Source organism: Melospiza melodia, unplaced genomic scaffold (assembly GCF_035770615.1).
Source record: "Melospiza melodia melodia isolate bMelMel2 unplaced genomic scaffold, bMelMel2.pri scaffold_48, whole genome shotgun sequence".
NCBI classification, from domain to species: domain Eukaryota; kingdom Metazoa; phylum Chordata; class Aves; order Passeriformes; family Passerellidae; genus Melospiza; species Melospiza melodia.
In genome coordinates this window covers 3,167,079-3,174,392 of record NW_026948796.1, presented here as the reverse complement: position 1 = coordinate 3,174,392, position 7,314 = coordinate 3,167,079, and positions in this window count along the sequence as shown.

Below are 7,314 nucleotides of genomic sequence, written 5' to 3'. Positions count from 1 at the left end.
AGCTGTTCCCTGCCCGAGAGCAGGAAGATCAGCTCAGGCAGCAGGTGGAAGAGCCACAGGAGAATGGCCAGGTGAGCCTGACTGGCCAGGGCACAGAGGGAAGGGCAGGAAGAGGGGCATAAACCAGAGCTCTTGGGACTGAGGAGGCCAGGAGTCCCACTGGCAATGGAGGCACAGAGCCTTGCAATCTGCAGAGATCAGCCCTGGGACAGGAGGTTTGCAATAGAGGCAGATGTGGGGAGGGAAGCAGAAAGAAATGGCTGAATAAATTTGATTTTGAGGCTAAAAGAGGGAAAAGCTGAGCCTGATGGCAGCTGCCAGTCCCTTGCTCTGCTTTTGTGTACAGAACATCAAGGCAAAGCCTCAAACAGAGCTGCCCGAAGCTCAGAGTGACATCATGGCAGTGAAGAGAAAGAACAAGGAAGACATGGGAAGAATTCAAGAGGAGAATCTCCATCAGCAGAGGGGCGATCAACAAAACCAGGTGAATGAAAGAGTGGCAGCCACTCCACTCATGAAACATCCTCTCTTTTGTTTGTTAGAGAACATGAAGGAACAGCTGGATGCAGAGCTTCAGATAGCTCACAGTATGATCAAGGCAAGGCATAAGCGGCTGGAGGAAGAAATGAAAATCATCAGAGAGAAACTTAATCGCTTCTGTCAGTCTCTGCAAAACCAAGTGAGTGAAAGAGGGATGCAGCCACTGCAGTCACCAATCTGGTGGTTTCTGCCCTTCTTGTCTTTCCAGTGCAGAGCAGCAGGGAGTGGGGCCATGCCTCTGAGTGCCATGCTGCTGTAGTGTGTGTATCACAGTCACTCTGAAGAACATTTCCTGGTGTGCTGAATCTCAACTGCTGCCCTGGACAGTGAAACTTGTCCTTTGGCATTTTGGCCAGCAGTCATCCAAATTGATTCCTGCTGGCCTGTTCCTGCTCTCCTTTTATCTTGAGGTGTTTTTACAGTGGAACTTGGTGACCCAGATGGAGGATTGAAACAAGCTGTTGTATCCCCTGTCAATCTGTTCTTTGCCTTTCCTCACAGTCGATGACTCCTGGCTGACAGGGACAAGCTGTAGTGTCTGACTGCTTTGTTCTGTTTGACTTGAGGTGCAAGTGTTGACATCTCACTGGGCAGCCTGCGAAGACTTGCAGGGAATGTGTGGCAATGAAGGACCCCAAGTTAGGAGTGAGGCACAGGAACAGTGCCCACCAGAAATGCTCCAGGTCCAGCACATCATGGGCTCTGAACCTGCTGCTGCAGCAGCATCACCTCGAGGAAGCCCTTCTGTGAAACCTGGGAACTCAGGCTCGTGCACATCCTGGGAACAGGAGATTGAGGAGGAGTACCTGGAGCTGCTGGGTACGTCTGGGGTGTTTCTTATCTGAGGGACAGTGTGTTGTGGGCAGGTGTCAGCAGAGTTGTACCAAATGCTCCTCCTGAGCTTGGTGTCACAGGGCCATTTAGGACTCCCCAGAGGCAGTGCTGTGCTCCGAGGCAGCGAGCGAGCTCTGGGTGTTCCTGCTGCCTCTGAGGGCACCTGGGACTGGCTTGGGTTTGCCTGAGCTTCCCTCTCTGCTAAAGGCTGAAGCAGGGATTGTTCTTGGATCAGCAGAAGGCTGTGACCTAGCAAATGATCTAGGCAAGTCCTGTGTGCTAGTGGCCAAACTGAACAGAATTTTTAGCTTCCTAAATTCTCCTTAGACTCTTAACTTCACACCAGTCATCAGAGCAAAAAAACTTCACAGAAATGGACTGGCTTTGGAGTTTTGTCTTTTTGGTTGGGGATTTTTTTGGTTTTTTGGGGGGGGTGAGATTGCTTTTTTGTTCATTTTTGGTGGGGGTTTTTTGTTGTGTTTTTCTCCATCCTGAAGGAGTCCTTCTACCTCACGTCTTACTGATGTAATTTTTATGACTGTTATTGTTACCGCTACTACATCTGCAGTTTATTTTCATGAGAATGCTATATTTTTGTCAATAAGAGAATGCTATCTTTTTGTCAATAAGAACTACTTTGAAAGAACATCAGGTTACAGGACAAATAGAGAGCACGAGCTATTTTCCATGTGCCCCAAAGAAAAAACAGAGACTTTGATAACAAACTTTATTTAACCTTCTAGTTTTATGCTTATCAAGATGTGTCCAGGAGACACATCCAAGTGGCGTGATCAGATAAAACTGTACTGCAGGCATTTCTCAGGAGAGAGCCTCCAGCCCTGTGGGATCTCAGCACCTCAGGACTGAGGTGCAGAGAGACCGAGACCACCCTTGGGGGGCTCGGGAGTCCTGGAATGTTGCCAGAAGTGTCTGGTGGCAGGACTTTGATCCTACACAGGAGATGACACCTGTATGAGGACTGGGAGGATTTTACTGGGTGAATGGTGAAGGGATAAGTTAATTAAGGTGTAGAACACAGGGTTTAGGATTTCTGTACAGGGGGGTCTAAAGAAGTAAGATGGAGGAATTGGGGTGTGTCCTGTCCTTCTTCTTCTTCTTCTTGGCCTCCATCTTCTGTGGTGATGGTGGCACTTTGGGATTGGTCTTTACTAGAAGTGCACCGGTTAATAAGAGTAGAAGGTATTGGAGAAAAATCATAAATATTGTACACGTAACTTCGGGTATAAAGATAAGTGACCGCCCCAGGGGCTGCGGAGTGTGCCCATGGCTGACTTGCTGTGCAGACCTCTGTCAGGCTGAAAGAAAATCTTTTAGATAAACAATTAATAAACACCAAGACCGAAACAAGATCAGAAGTCTCTCCTCGTCCTTTGAAGCGCCGGGCTGCCCAAGGCCACTCTGGGCCTTTCCAGGACTTTAAAACAGCCGAGAAACCGAGCAAGTGGCATCCCTGAGCTATCCCCGGACATAAATCAGCCAGCAGGAGAAACAGAAAACCAACAAGCATAAATCAGCGTAAAAACAGCCGGAAAGAAAAACACTGAAAATCTACACAGCCCAGCCATGGTATATCCCTCAGATCCATGGCACTTTTCCATACCCGATTCCCTCTCTTTCCCATGACTGTTAGAATCCTACCCATTGGCCCAGGCCCTGCTCAGATCAGTCTCTAGGAAAACACATCAAGCCCTTTGTGATTCTGCATCACAACCCAATGAATCTGCTTCTTGCCCGTAACAGCTGCCAGTGCTGTGCTCTCAGATAAGAGACCTGGTGGGGCTGAGACCAGAGCCCAGTGGATTCTGTGTCTACCGTCACCTGTTGGGACAAAAAGGGCACTGATCTGTGCCTCAGTGTGGCTGATCTCAAAGCCCATCCTATTGTGCCCTGAATGGGGGCAACAGCTTGTCTGGGGCTCAGGCTCACTCTGGCTTCTTCCCATCAGTGCCTGTCAGTGCTCATGCTTGGGCTTTGCCAGCCTTGTTGTGGTCGCTGCCCTGTCCCTGAGGGCTGGAGGGACTGCAGAGGCTGGAGCCTTCCTTAGCTGGGAGAGGGGCATCTTTGAGCTCAGCCTGCTCATAAACAGGTCAGGGTCCTGATGCTGAAAGCCCCGTCAGGATCGGTTACAGCTTGAGCTGCTCTGGTTTACAAATGGGAAGGCATTCCTTTGGCAAACTGCAGAAAGGTGGGGAAGATGTCCTCCTCTCCTGGGATTGCACGTCCCTGTGCTTTGTTTCCTGTCAAGAGAACTCTTCAAAAGACTGTACAAATCAGTCTCTGTGCTGGCCACCTGTGCTGCAGAGCTGTCTGTCTGGTTGTGGTCATTGTTACCCAGCCGATCACAAAGGACTCAGAGCTTCAGGCACTGGGGCTGCCTTTTGTATCTCCTGGAAGCTGGGATCTCTGCTTTAAAGTCAGCATCTTGCATTTTGTTTCCCTCAGGGAGAATGGTGAACACCACTGAAAATCCCCTGATGAAATACACGCATCTGAATTATATTGGCAGTGGGTGAGTCCAACAGCAGTTACTCCTGCACAACCATGGGCCAGGTGTTTTTGGGGTGGAATGTCTATCCAGCGTGAAGTCAGGCCAGCTGCAAAGATGTTCACACACTGGGGATAGATTGTCCCATCTCTCAATGCTGCTCAGAATTTGTGAGTGGGCTCAGAAGGCATTGTCAGAGATGCCTTGCTACTGAGGTCGTGCCTGCATCAAGGAACAGGACCTGGAAGGTCTCCTTGTCTCTCAAGTGTGGGACAGCTCTGTGTTACGTTTTTAGTATTTTTTGTATGTCTCAAAATCATACTGGCACACTAATGAAAAGAGAAGAAACTTGCTTGCCTGAAAGAGCAACCTACGCCCTATCAAAGCTGTGAGATAACAGTTCCCAGGAACAATTCTTTCCCTGGTTTGAAGAAGGAAACACTCTGTGGTCAGGATGGGAACCACACCGTTTAGGAAGTGAAACACAAGAGGAAAGACTAAACTCCCTTTAGAAATTGAACCCCAGTGCTTAAGGAACAGGCCCAGTGCCCATGCACTTGAGAGGAAAAAGCATCATCTGCCTTCTGGCAGAGCCCTCCTGCATCCCAAAGGTTTTGACACTTCCAGCAGAGATCTCCTGTGTGGGCTGGCTTTCACTGCAAGATCTAAACAGCTTCTCCTTTCTCTGCTTCTGTTTTGTTTTTAGGAGTTTTGAAGATGTTTATAGAGCACTCGACACTGCCACAGGAGGAGAGGTAAATGTCAACAGCACCTGCAGGCTCTGCTGCACTTGAGGGCTTTCCCCTCTGGTGTCAGCTGTGGCTGGAGCTTTGGGCAGAGCTGTGCTGAAAAGGCACAAGAAGCACAGACTGGTGCCAGCCCACAGAACACATTTGGGACTTTGTCCTCCTCAGCTGCCAGAAGGAAGGCACGGAGGGCAGCGGTTCCTTTCAGAGAAGGACGTGCTCACTCGCTCTCCACTGCTAAAACAAAGGTAGTGCCTGCGAGCACCTCACTGCTCTTTGGGACTACAGCTTCAGAGTCCTGGATTCTCATTTCTGGCTGCCAACAAATGCATCTGAAAGTTACTGGTAGTTCCTTAGCTACCTGCAGTGCTGCACTTGGGAACTGCATGTAGGGAGAGATCTGCAAGGCGTCCCTGAAAGCCCTATCCCTGCCCATATCACAAGATGTATCCACAGAGTATTAAGGCATGGATTATTTCTTCTGAGTCCCAAACAAAGCAGCAGAGAGTGCGGTCAGAGGTTTGTGGGTGATAACTGAGACACCGCTGTTACCAAGTGGTCAAGGCAAAATGTCAGTGGCCTCACGTGTCCTGTAACTGGCTCCCAAGGGAGCAGAGAAATGGGCTGTTGGAATGTCAGTTCCTGATTACTGCAGTGCCTAATCACAAGGCAGTTTGGCACAGCTCAGCTGTGTCATTGCAAAATCACTCACTTCACGTGCCTTGTGGTCTCGTGCCACCAACCTCCCAAGTTACTGATTTTCAATGTCATTTTAGGTGGCAATAAAAAAAATAAATCTTCAAGGAGTGAGGAGGAAGGAGCTAACCTTTAATGAAATAATGATCATGAAGAGGTATAGGAGTCCCAATGTTGTGAATTATTTAGACAGGTGAGAGGTCATGGTCTTATCCCATGGATGTCTGTTTACATAAAGCAAACATGAGAGGTTAAAAACCCACTTTGGTCAGTGGCAGCAAGTAAAGCTGTTAATTTTTATTTATTCATATTTCTCTACTCATCTCCAATGGATGAGAAGAGAATGCATCTTGTCTACATGAGCCTTCCCTGGCACACGTAGTTTGATAGTTACTCCAAAATTATTCAAAACCTGGATCAGCTGTATCTTCCTAACTCAATAGCCTCAAAGTTCACTGCCTCCACATTTATTTGGGATTGATTTTTTAAAGTTTCTTAAGTGCAGATGAACCATCCTAAAGTGGATTTCGCTTGGATTGTTGCCCCTCTTTGCCATTGCTATGCATGCCAGGAAGACTAGGTGCTTATTTCCAGAAACACCATGCCTGACATGTTTTTTATCTGGGCTGTTCCTAAACTGCACTTTTCATTTGCTGCCCATCTAAGACATCTCCTTTTTCACAGCTGTGCCTTTCTCTTTGAGACTGCACAGATTGCAAACAATGCACAGCCAAGAGGGAATATCTATTCCTTTGATTCTGTCCTTGTCACAAAGGCATCTGGAAATAAGAAACCGGGAAGCAAAATATCAACGTAGCCATGCACGTTCCTCTCCATGCCCTTGTTTCCTTCTTTCAGCTACCTTCTGGGCGAGGAACTCTTGCTGGTTATAGAGTACATGGATGGAGGCATCCTGAGCGATATCGTCAGCCAGACCTGCCTGTCTGAAGATGAGATGGCAGCCTTCAGTCTGGAGGTCAGCAACCCCAGCTGTGTTTCCAAGGGCTTGGGCAGGATTGTCTGGGAAACAGGGGCTCAGAACAGGAGAGGTTTCCTATGCCGAGCTTTGTTTCTGTGTTGCTGGTATGCTATGGGCAAGTAAAAGCATCTCAAGTGAAAGGCCTGCCAGTGTCCCTGCACTCCCTGTACTCAGTGCCAGTACTCTTATCTCCTGCTATTGTATTCTCGCTCTGTCTCTTGTGTTTGTATTTGCTGTTCTCCACCTTGCCTCTCTAAATGTTTGCCTGGAGTCTGTCTTCACTGCATTCCTTGCCTGTAAAAGCAAAGGTGCTGGTGGCAGGATTTGAAACAAGCAGCAAAGAAAGAAGAGAGAGACTCGTTTCTCTCACTCCTCAGCTAAAAAGGATAGGAGTGCAGCCAGAATGCTCTTTGCTTCTGAGCACATGCGCTGCAGCAGGAGTCATCCTGGCTGGTTGGCAGGGGACAGCCTACAACAGCAGGTGCTGTTGCTCTTTCAAAAGCTGACGTGTCTTTCCTCAGAAAGGTCCTGCTCTGCAAGTGTTAGAGCAGCAAGCTCTTCCTCTCAGTGGCCATTACTTTTCTGTCATTACTCCCCATTCCCCTGGAGAGGGAATCTTTTAGATTCTTTGTTTCCTTTCTTGTGGGATGAAATCACATCACTCATTTTTGCCCTTCTGTTTCTGTTTTCTCACTCAGTGCCTGCAAGGACTGGATTTTCTTCATTCAAATGATGTGATCCATTGAGACGTGAAGAGCGACAACATCCTTCTCAGAACGGACGGTTCTGTAAAACTGGGTCAGTATATTCTTGGTCAGGTGCAGCGTTCCAGGGATGTGGGTGTGGGGCTGCTTGGCGTGACTGCCAGCTCCCCAAAAATGGTGCTGGTGGCAGTGCAGGGACCCCTGCTGCGAGCTGAGGGCACAGTTGCAACGTGCACACAGGTATAAGGAACCACAAGCAGTCAAGAGTGGCCTTGCTCTGTGTGGGTCCCTTCCAGAGGGAAGGAGTTA